Genomic DNA, 12985 nt, shown 5'->3' with positions numbered 1-12985 from the left:
AAGACAATTTTACTCTTTTATGATATAGCTACTTTTGTTTATTGCTTTATTTTGATCACTTGCTATTGTGATGCTTATTGTATGAAATTTTTTGCTTCGTTAGATTATCCGGAGTGCGAAGCTTGTTATCTAGACGCGCTCGAGTTCGACAATCGTCAACAAGGCAAGTCACGTTAATCATGTTTTTACCTATGTTTTATATGCATTGTAGCTCTACCTTCTTCACCCAATTGCATGCAAAGTAGGTACTTGGAAATTTGGATCTTGATGTAGTATCATGTGGTAGGCACCCATCACCCTTGTTACTTGGCCCGGGATGATGAATTTTATTTTTTTGCTATGCTTTTAGTAGACGGGGTTATGGTTGAGTGTTTATCACGAGTGTTGTGAGAATATAATAATCAAGACCAGATATTACAATACTTTTCGAGACCTCGTGATGCAATACACCTCTAGGTGAAGGACGGTTCAGATGGGCTCCCTGGGATAAACCAGCGGAGGACCCGGGATGCATGGAGAAGCGTCATGACATCTTTCGGAAAGCTTCACCCAGGCGCGAAGAGATGGATGGATGCTTCAAGACCCAAGGCTTACCTGCACAGCCACAAGTCATTATGGGCTCTGGCTTGGTTGGACAACAAGGTGAATTTGGACGGGTGGTGCTATGAGATGTAGAAGAACGGCATGATTGGATGGGCACCGACAGAGGCTCAGAGGAACCCGTTGAAAGACCATGTTTTGATCATCTGGTTCTCAAACACCCTGAAGTGCGAGGACTCCAACGGAGGCGATCAAATCATGTGGGGAACGTGTGCAAAACTCTGCAGAGTACCCAAACCTAATCGATTAGCCGTGTCCACGGTCATGGACGACTTGATCCGAAGGAACTGAAACTATCTGGAATTCTCAACACAAATAATATTAATGATGTGGGTATTATTGACAACTTGGGTATGAGAATTGGTTGGTGGAACCATCTCATTAACAACCAACCATGTAGTAATATTTTGCTTTTAGCCCTCTCCTGTTGTAGGAGAAAACTTTGCTTTCCGCTAAAAAAATTACAAGCCCCACCTGCCATATATGCATGTAGTATAGATGATACTTTTTCACCTCTCTCTTTTGTGACTTGTCGGCATATTCCATATGCTGACCTACACGGCTGCAACGTGTCATGTTGTAGAGTACTTTTACGACCAGGAGTGAGGTCACGGTCTACGCTTGGTGATATGCCCTCGAGTCAGATGGACTCTACTACTTTTGAAGCTTCCGCTAGTCTTCGTTTAGTTACCTCATGAGTTGGCCTTCAGCCACTTTATTGTAATCATTATTGTAATAAAGTACTCAATATGAGATTCGATTAATAAAGCTGTGTGATTGAACTCTCGATATATACATTGATGTATTGTGTGTGTACCAGCATGATCTTGGGATGGTACAGAAACACCAGAGACTTGGTCGTTTCAGGTCGGGTCGCTACAGATATGGTATCAGAGCACACGCTGACCGTAGGACATAACCTCTAGGATTGGAAAAGCCTAAGGAAGAAAAATATTTTATTATATCTTTAAATATTCTATATTTCTCTTCTGCTCATTTCTGACTTCTCTCCGATCTTCCAATATTTTCTAGATGGCCACCTTCATCGCCGCTAAGGTCATGGAGTTTTGCCAGCCCGACGCAACAATGCCCTTCGGAAAGGAGCTGATGCAGGTCACCAAGGACTTAAGCATTGCTCTGCCAACCATCACCGGGAAGCCTACCTCGTCTTACCCGGCACATACATGCTACAGGATTGAGGTGCACATCCCCGAAAGAACTTTCGAGCCGCGCATAGAACCTGTGGACTTCAAGTTCATCGCATCCAGCTGGATTCTCGGAAGGGACATAGTGGTTCACTGTGGACTTGGACATATCAAGGAGGTGTACAGAGGTTGTCCCATTTCACCGGACCTGTTCACGGTCTCCCGGAGAGGAGAAGATGGAGACATCATCACGACCAAGACTAAAGACGCTATCCTGTCCTATGCCCAGACCTTGGAGACACACATCGGGACTCTGGAGCTTCGTGTAATCCAGGACACAAGGAAGATCAAGAAATTGTCGCTCCGCGAACTCGACCTCGAAGACGAAGCTCGAGAATCCCACTACGAGCACGAATTGGAGGTGAAGGACTTCCTGGAGAGGATCGAGAAGCTGAAGGCTCGTGTCGCATATCTGGAAGAAGAATTGGACATGGGCGAAAACCTTCGCCCTGAAGGAGACGTAGCCCCTTGATCAGCAATGAGGAGGACTACGAAGCAAGCTCTACCGACGGACCCACCACCATGCTTTTCTGAGGAGGACAGATAGACAAGTCCACCAATTTTCTTATCCTTAAACGTTTAGGCCGATGTTTAGGATATCGCAAACTTGTATCCGTGTGTTTGAACCTTTTGAGGTGATTAATGAATAAATGTGTGGTGTGAAAATTGTTTGTTGCATGTCATATGGGTAGTGTATTTTTCTCTTTAGACCCTTGTTCTATGCTAATCCCATCCCTCTACAAACACCAGATGCCTCCGATACGTGACCCTGCTTCCAACTTCCCACCAGAACTCACTCAGTTGATCCAACAACAGAATGCCCTGATGCAGTTGATCATTCAGAACCAGAACAATAACAACAACCATCATCCACCCCAGGCCGACAATCTCACCCGCTTTTTGAGGTTGAACCCTCCGACTTTCTCCGGCAGCGTTGAGCCCATTGTGGCAGACGATTGGCTCCGCAAGATGGAGAGGGAACTAATCACTGTTGGTTGTACTGAAGCTGAGAAGGTGCATTTTACCGCGCATCAACTTGAAGGCCCCACAGCTGCATGGTGGGAGAACTACACCACCACCTACCAATTGCTGGTGTGACTTGGGAGCAGTTCAAGCAAGCCTTCCGCACCGCTCATGTCTCAGCTGGAGCCATGAGTCTGAAGAAGAGTGAGTTTCGCAACTTACGCCAGGGAACTCGCTCTGTGGCTCAGTATGTTGATGAATTTAGCATGCTTGCCCGAGATGCACCTGGAGATGTGGCCGATGATGCGGCCAAGCAGGAAAAGTTCATGGAAGGACTCAACGATGAGTTGAGCATTCAGCTGACTGTAGCCAACTTCAACAACTACCAGGAGCTGGTAGATAAGGCCCTCATCTTGGAGGGGAAACAGCAACAGATGGAGAACCACAAACAGAAGTATGGACATGGGAAGTTCAATTCTGGAGTTCAGCAGAAGCCTCATTACACCCACTATCCAAGGAATACCGGAGCAAGATCCGGTAAGTTTGGAGGACACATCCAACATAACCATCCAGTGCACAACCATGGAGGCCACAACCATGGAGGAAATGGGAATGACCGCAACGGCGGCAATTTCAAGAATGGTAATGGAGGTAATGGCACTCAGCACCATCCCACTCCAACTCAGAAGGATCTGAACCATATCACCTGATTCAAGTGCCAGAAGACGGGGCACTATGCCACTGATTGTCCCCAGAACAAGCAGGGAAATGGAAACGGCAATGGCAACTTAGCAACAAGGAAGCCCAATCCTTTTCCCCGAGCTCAGGTGAACCACATTGATGTTGAAGAGGTCTATGATCACCCCGATACAGTGGTTGGTAAGTTTTTGCTAAATTCACGTCCAGTACTGGTACTTTTTGATTTTGGAGAAACACATTCATTCATATCAAGGGTAGTTGTGGAAAAGTATAGTTTACCAACTAAAACCTTTAGTCATCCCATTAAAGTCAGTTCCCCACGAGGCATGATGACAGCCAGGATAGGATGCCATGCTTTGAGCCTCAACATCGTAAACCATAAATTTCCCACCGACCTCATTGCATTAGAGTCACAAGGATTGGATGTAATCCTAGGTATGCATTGGTTGACCAAGTATGAAGGAAACATTTATTGTGCCCTTAAGTCTATTTTGCTCACCATCCCCGAGCAAAAATGGATTAAGTACGTTTCCCAACATCCATCACAGAGTACACGGGTGAATTCCCTCACGGGAGTTGTCTAGGAGGAAGTGCCATTCGTACAAGACTTTCCAGATGTATTCCCGGAGGAATTGCCAGGCATGCCACCGGATAGGGAGATTGAGTTTTTGATTGAGCTATTACCACGGACAACCCCAATATCCAAGAGACCATATCGGATGCCCGCAAATAATTTAGAAGAAATCAAGAAGCAGACCAAGGAGTGATACGTCTCCAATGTATCAATAATTTTTGATGGTTTCATGCTATTACCTTGTCAAACTTTGGATGTTTTGCATGCCTTATATATATATATATATATATATATATATATTTGGGACTAACTTATTAACTCAGTGCCAAGCGTTAGTTCCTGTTTTTCCATGTTTTTGACCCCTTTCAGAGGAGAATTTGAAACGGAGTCCAAACGGAATAAAATCCCCGAAAATATTTTTTCCGTAACGGAAGAAGATCAGGAGACTTGAGAGCCAAGGCAGGGGGCGCGAGGGGCCCCACAAGCCCCCACCCCGTGGCCAAGGGGGAGGCCGCGACCTTCAGGCTTATGGGCCCCTTGGACCTCCTTTGCCCTAGGTTTTGCGCCTATATATCCCCAAAAATTCCACAAAAAATCAGGAGATCATCGGAAGTACTTTTCCGCCGCCGCAAGCTTCTGTCTCCGCAAGATCCAATCTGGGGCCCATTCTGGTGCCCTGCCGGAGGGGGGATTTGGATACGCAGGGCTTCTTCATCAACACCATGACCTGTCCGATGATGCGTGAGTAGTTCACCATAGACCTACTGGTCCATAGCTAGTAACTAGATGGCTTCTTCTCTCTCTTGGATCTTCAATACAAAGTTCTCCATGATCTTCATTGAGATCTATCCGATGTAATCTTCTTTTGCGGTGTGTTTGTCGAGATCTGATGAGTTGTGGATTTATGATCAGATTATCTATGAATCTTATTTGAGTTTCTTCTGATCTCTCTTATGCATGATTTCATATCCTTGTAACTCTCTTCGAGTTGTGGGTTTTGTTTGGCCAACTAGATCTATGATTCTTGCAATGGGAGAAGTGCTTGGTTTTGGGTTCATACCGTGTGGTGACCTCACCCAGTGACAAAGGGGTAGCGAGGCACGCGTCGTGTTGTTGCCATCAATGGTAAAAAGACGGGGGTTTCATCATTGGTTTGAGATTATCCCTCTACATCATGTCATCTTGCTTAAGGCGTTACTCTGTTCGTCATGAACACAATAAACTAGATGCATGCTCGATAGCGGTCGATGTGTGGAGTAATAGTAGTAGATGCAGAAAGTATCGGTCTACTTGTCTCGGACGTGATGCTTATATGTATGATCATTGCCTTAGATATCGTCATGACTTTGCGCGGTTCTATCAATTGCTCGACAGTAATTTGTTTACCCACCGTGATATTTTCTATTTTGAGAGAAGCCTCTAGTGAACACTATGGCCCCCAGGTCTACTCCACACCATATTTTCAGCCTTACACTTTTTACTTCGTTGCACTTTCCGCCTTCAGATCTCACTTTGCAAACAATCTTGAAGGGATTGACAACCCCTTTATAGTGTTGGGTGCAAGCTCTTTGTGTTTGTGCAGGTACTTTAGACTTGACGAGATTCTCCTACCGGATTGATACCTTGGTTCTCAAACTCAGGGAAATACTTACTACTCTTGTGCTGCTTCACCCTTTCCTCTTCAAGGGAAAATCCAACGCAAGCTCAAGAGACGACAGAAGGATATCTCGCACCACTGCCGAGGAACGACTTTTGTTGACATAGCAGAAGGATTTCTGGCACCGTTGCCGGGGAGGATCAAGTCAGGAACTCATCCAAGTAGGTGTCGCAAACTCATCTCTTGCATTTACTTTGTTTGCGAGTTGCCTCTCGTTTTCCTCTCCCCCACTTCACCAATTTGCCTTTCTTGTTTGCCTTTTCGTTTGCCTTTTTTCTCGCTTGCTCTTTGTTCGCTCGTGTGCTTGCTTGCTTGCCGAAGTCACCATGAATGAAAACACCAAACTTTGTGACTTCTCGAATATTAATAATAATGGTTTTATTAGTACTCCGATTGCTCCAGCCACTAGTGCGGAGTCATACGAAATCAATGCCGCTTTGTTGAATCTTGTTATGAAAGAGCAATTCTTCGGCCTTCCTAGTGAAGATGCCGCATCCCATCTCAATACCTTCATTGAGATTTGCGATATGCAAAATAAGAAAGATGTGGATAACGACGTGATTAAATTGAAGCTTTTTCCTTTCTCGTTGCGAGATCGCGCAAAAACTTGGTTTTCTTCTTTGCCCAAAAATAGTATCGATTCTTGGGATAAGTGCAAAGATGCTTATATATCCAAGTATTTTCCGTCAGCTAAGATCATCTCTCTCCGTAATGATATCATGAATTTCAAACAACTTGATCATGAACATGTTGCACAATCTTGGGAGAGAATGAAATTAATGATTAGAAATTGTCCCGCTCATGGCTTGAGTCTTTGGATGATTATTCAAATCTTTTACGTTGGCTTGAATTTCGCTTCTAGAAATATCTTGGACTCCGCCTCAGGTGGAATATTCATGGAAATCACGTTAGGGGAAGCCACAAAGCTCCTAGAAAACATCATGACGAACTACTCTCAGTGGCACACTGAAAGGTCACCTACTAGTAAGAAGGTACACGCTATAGAAGAAATTAACTCGTTGAGTGCTAAGATGGACGAGTTAATGAATTTGGTTGCCAGTAGAAGTTCTCCTTTAGATCCTATTGATATGCCCTTGTTTTCTTTGACTGAGAGTAGCAACCCTAGCTTGGACGTTAATTTTGTTGGTGGGAATAACTTTGGCAACAACAATGCTTTTAGAGGAAACTATGTTCCTAGGCCTTTTCCTAGTAACTCCTCTAATAATTTTGGGAACTCCTACAACAATACTCATGGAAATTACAATAGATTACCCTCTGGTCTAGAGAGTAATATCAAAGAATTCATCAACTCTCAAAAGATTTTCAATGCGTCCATAGAGGAAAAGCTACTCAAAATTGATGATTTGGCTAAGAGCGTTGATAGAATGTCTAGTGATGTTGATGCTTTGAAAGTTAGATGTGCTCCTCCCAAAATCAACATGGATGAAACTTTGAAAGCTATGTGTGTTTCCATGATTGAGAGCCAAGAAAGAACCGCCCAAATTCGTGCTAGACATGAATGGCTTAAAAAGGCGTGTTCTCGTGATGAGAATCACGAAGATCTAAAAGTGCTTGGTGTGACTCCCATTGAATCTTTGTTTTCTTGTGTCAAACCTAATGATTATGGGGCTGTATATGAATCCACTTTGATTGAAAAGTGCCCCAATGATTCGGAGTCCATCTATCTTGATGCTAAAAGCATCGAAAGTGGAGTAGAAGATGTTCAAACTTTGAGTAGTAATGAAATTACTACCGTGGATTTCAAGGAATTCAATTATGATAGTTTCTCCTTGATTGAATGCATTTCTTTGATGCAATCCATGTTAAACTCTCCACACGCTTGTAGCCAAAACAAGGCCTTTACCGGTCATATCGTCGAAGCTATGATAAAATCTCTTGAAGAGAAACTTGAATTGGAAGTCTCTATCCCTAGAAAGCTTCATGATGAGTGGGAACCTACTATCAAAATCAAAATCAAAAACTATGAATGCAATGCTTTGTGTGATTTGGGTGCTAGTGTTTCTGCGATTCCAAAGTCTTTATGTGATGTTCTGGGTTTTAATGAGATTGAAGAGTGTTCTCTTAATTTGCATCTTGCTGATTCTACTGTCAAGAAACCCATGGGAAGGATCAATGGTGTTCTTATTATTGCAAATAGGAACTATGTACGCGTGGGTTTCATTGTTCTTGACATTGATTGCAATCCTACATGCCCTATTATGCTTGGTAGACCTTTCCTAAGGATTATCGGTGCTATCATCGATATGAAGGAAGGGAATATTAGATTTCAATTTCCTTTAAGGAAGGGCATGGAACACTTTCCTAGAAATAAAATAAGATTGCCTTATGAATCCATGATGAGGGCCACTTATGGTTTGAGCACCAAAGACGACGTTACATGATTCTATCGCTTTTATGCCTAGCTAAGGGCGTTAAACAATAGCGCTTGTTGGGAGGCAACCCAATAGATTTATCTTTTTCTTTCTGTTTTCTTGCATCCACACCATCATAATTTTGTTGTGATTGTGTTTTTGTGTTTCTTTTTGTGTTTGAGCCAAGCAAAACCTTTATGACTAGTCTTGGTGATGGTTGTTTGATCCTGCTGGAAAAAGACAGAAACCTTTCGCTCACAAGATGATTTTTCATTTTTATTCAGAAAGATCTTTTGAGTTGATTCTTTTTGCTGCTGGTTGATATGCCTTTTGTCCACGCAGTCGTAATTCTTCAGATTTTTTGAGGTACGAGAAGTATAGGAAGTAAACAGATTGCTACTGACTGGTCTGTTTTTGACAGATTCTGTTTTTGTTGAGTTGGTTGCTTGTTTTGATGAAACTATGGTTAGTATCGGGGGGTACTAGCCATGGAAAAGTGAGAATACAGTATCCAAACACCAATATAGATGGAATTCAAGTTTGCTACAGTACCAAAAGAAGTGGTGGTTCGTTTTCTTGTGCTAATGTTATCACGAGTTTCTGTTTAAGTTTTGTGTTGTGAAGTTTTCAAGTTTTGGGTGATGTTCTCATGGACGATGAGATAAGGAGTGGAAAGAGCTCAAGCTTGGGGATGCCCAAGGCATCCCAAGCAAAATTCAAGGAAACCAAAAAGGCTAAGCTTGGGGATGCCCCGGGAAGGCATCCCCTCTTTCGTCTTCAATCCATCGGTAACATTACTTGGGGCTATATTTTTATTCACCACATGATATGTATTTTGCTTGGAGTGTCTTGTATCTTTGGAGTATTTCCTTTTTGTTGTGTCACAATCATCCTTGCTGCACACCTTTTTGAGAGAGAGAGAGACATGCACTCATCGTGATTTTTCTAGAATGCTCATAGTGCTTCACTTATATCTTTTGAGCTAGATAATTTTGCTCTATGTGCTTCACTTATATATTTTAGAGCACGGCGGTGCGTGACTTGGTAGTTGGACTATGCTATGAAAGTAGTCCCAAAGGTGATAGGGTACCCAAGGAGGATACAAAAACCTCCATCTTCATGTGCATTGAGTAGAAAGAGAAGTCTTTATTCCTCTCAATTAGTTTTGAGACGTGGATTCGGTAATATTAAGAGCTATGTTAGTAGGGTGTTGTGAATCTAGAAATACTTGTGTTGAAGTTAGTGATTCCCGTAGCATGCACGTATGGTGAACCGCTATGTTAGGAAGTCGGGGCATAATTGATCTATTGATTGTCATCCTTTGTGTTGAGGTCGGGATCGCGCGATGGTTAACACCTACCAACCCTTCCCCTAGGAGTATGCGTTTAGCACTTTGTTTCGATTACTAACAAAAACTTCCGCAACAAGTATGTGAGTTCTTCATGACTAATGTGAGTCCATGGTATAGATGCACTTTCACCTTCCACCATTGCTAGCCTCTCTAGTGCCGCGCAATTCTCGCCGGTACACAAACCCACCATATGCCTTCCTCAAAACAACCACCATACCTACCTACTATGGCATTTTCATAGCCATTCCGAGATATATTGCCATGCAACTCCCACCGTTCCATCGCATGATTTGTGCCGTCACTCTCATATTTCAATTGCATGATCGTAAGATAGCTAGCGAGATGTTTCCAACGTCATACGCCATGCTAGATCGTTGCACATCCCGGTACAATGCCGGAGGCATTTCCTATAGAGTCATCATCATTTTGAGCTTTGAAGCTGTGAGTAAATAAAAGTGTAATGATCATCATTATTAGAGCATTGTCCCATGTGAGGAAAAAAAAGAGGCCAAAGAGCCAAAAAAAGATTAAAAAAAGAGGCCTAAGAGCCGAAATGAAAAAAAGAGAAAAAGAGAGAAGGGACAATGCTACTATCTTTTTCCACACTTGTGCTTCATAATAGCACCATGTTCTTCATGATTGAGAGCTTCTTGCTTTGTCACTACCATATGCTAGTGGGAATCTTCCTTATAAAACTTGGCTTGTATATTCCAATGATGGGCTTCCTCAGAATTGCCCTAGGTCTTCGTGAGCAAGCAAGTTGGATGCACACCCACTAGTTCTCGTTTTGAGCCTTCACATACTTACAGCTCTAGTGCATCCATTGTATGGAAATCCCTACTCATTCACATTGATATCTATTAATGGGCATCTCCATAGCCCTTTGATACGCCGAGTCAATGTGACCATCTCCTCCTTTTTTTGTCTCACAACCACCACCACACTCTATTCCACCTATAGTGCTATATCCATGGCTCACGCTCATGTATTGCGTGATAGTTATAAAAAGTTTGAGAAAGTAAGAGTGTGAAAACAATTACTTGGCCAATACCGGGGTTGTGCATGATTTACATTGTTGTGTGAGGATGATGTGGCATAGCCAGACTATATGATTTTGTAGGGATTACTTTCATTGGCCTTGTTATTTTGAAAGTTCATGATTACCTTGTTAGTTTGCTTGAAGTATTATTGTTTTCATGTCAATAGCAAACTATTGTTTTGAATCTTACGGATCTGAACATTCATGTCACGTGAAAGAAGTTGCAAAGGACAACTATTCTAGGTAGCATTCCACATCAAAAATTCATTCTTTATCACTTCCCTACTCGAGGTAGAGCAGGAGTTAAGCTTGGGGATGCTTGATACGTCTCCAACGTATCTATAATTTTTGATGGTTTCATGCTATTATCTTGTCAAACTTTGGATGTTTTGCATGCCTTTTATATATTTTTTGGGACTAACTTATTAACTCAGTGCCAAGTGCCAGTTCCTGTTTTTCCATGTTTTTGACCCCTTTCAGAGGAGAATTTGAAACGGAGTCCAAACGGAATAAAATCCCCGAAAAGATTTTTTCCGTAACGGAAGAAGATCAGGAGACTTTAGAGCCAAGGCGGGGGGCCCCAGGGGCCCCACAAGCCCCCACCCCGTGGCCAGTGGGGAGGCTGCGGCCCTCAGGCTTGTGGGCCCCCTGGACCTCCTTTGCCCTATGTTTTGCGTCTATATATCCCCAAATATTCCATAAAAAATTAGGAGATCATCGAAAGTACTTTTCCGCCGCCGCAAGCTTCTGTCTCCGCAAGATCCCATCTGGGGCACGTTCTGGTGCCCTGTCGTAGGGGGGTTCGGATATGGAGGGCTTCCTCATCAACACCATGACCTCTCCGATGATGCGTGAGTAGTTCACCATAGACCTACGGGTCCATAGCTAGTAACTAGATGGCTTCTTCTCTCTCTTGGATCTTCAACACAAAGTTCTCCATGATCTTCATGGAGATCTATCCGATGTAATCTTCTTTTGCGGTGTGTTTGTCGAGATCCGATGAATTGCGGATTTATGATCAGATTATCTATGAATCTTATTTGAGTTTCTTCTGATCTCTCTTATGCATGATTTCATATCCTTGTAATTCTCTTCGAGTTGTGGGTTTTGTTTGGCCAACTAGATCTATGTTTCTTGCAATGGGAGAAGTGCTTGGTTTTGGGTTCATACCGTGCGGTGACCTCACCCAGTGACAGAAGGGGTAGGGAGGCACGCATCATGTTGTTGCCATCAAGGGTAAAAAGATGGGATTTTCATCATTGGTTTGAGATTATCCCTCTACATCATGTCATCTTGCTTAAGGCGTTACTCTGTTCGTCATGAATTCAATACACTAGATGCATGCTGGATAGCGGTCAATCTGTGGAGTAATAGTAGTAGATGCAGAAAGTATCGGTCTACTTGTCTCGGACGTGATGCCTATATGTATGATCATTGCCTTAGATATCGTCATGACTTTGCGCGGTTCTATCAATTGCTCGACAGTAATTTGTTTACCCACCGTGATATTTTCTATTTTGAGAGAAGCCTCTAGTGAACACTATGGCCCCCGGGTCTACTCCACACCATATTTTCAGCCTTACACTTTTTACTTCGTTGCACTTTCCGCCTTCATATCTCACTTTGCAAACAATCTTGAAGGGATTGATAACCCCTTTATAGCGTTGGGTGCAAGCTCTTTGTGTTTGTGCAGGTACTCTGGACTTGACAAGATTCTCCTACTGGATTGATACCTTGGTTCTCAAACTGAGGGAAATACTTACTGCTCCTGTGCTGCATCACCCTTTCCTCTTCAAGGGAAAAACCAACGCAAGCTCAAGAGACGACAGAAGGATCTCTGGCACCACTGTCGGGGAACGACTTTTGTTGACGTAGCAAGGAGTTACTGGACAAAGGGTATATTCGCCCAAGTTCGTCACCTTGGGGAGCCCCAGTTTTCTTGGTTGAGAAGAAGGATAAATCCTTGAGAATGGTAGTTGATTATCGTGCATTGAATGAGGCGACCATCAAGAACAAGTATCCCTTGCCGATGATCAATGATTTGTTTGACCAGTTAGTTGGAGCCAGAGTGTTATCCAAGATCGATCTTCGATCAGGGTATCATCAGTTGAAAATCCGTGAACAAGATATACCCAAGACAGCCTTCACCACGAGGTATGGTCTATATGAGTACACAATCATGTCATTTGGATTGACTAATGCTGCGGCATATTTTTGAGTATGATGAACAAGGAATTTATGGAATATCTGGACAAGTTTGTTGTGGTGTTCATCGATGACATACTGATATTCTCGAAGAACGAGGAAGAACACAAGGAACACTTGCGGTTAGTTTTGGAGAAGCTTCGAGAGCATCAGTTGTATGCGAGGTTCAGTAAATGTGAATTTTGGTTGAAGGAAGACGGATTCCTCGGATACATCATTTCAGGAGACGGAATAGGAGTGGATCCAGCCAAGGTTGCAGCAGTTACCGAATGGTTAGCACCCACCTCAGTGAAGGAGATCCGCAGTTTTCTCGGACTTGC

Source organism: Hordeum vulgare, chromosome 7H (assembly GCF_904849725.1).
Source record: "Hordeum vulgare subsp. vulgare chromosome 7H, MorexV3_pseudomolecules_assembly, whole genome shotgun sequence".
NCBI classification, from domain to species: domain Eukaryota; kingdom Viridiplantae; phylum Streptophyta; class Magnoliopsida; order Poales; family Poaceae; genus Hordeum; species Hordeum vulgare.
This window is presented reverse-complemented; position numbering follows the sequence as displayed.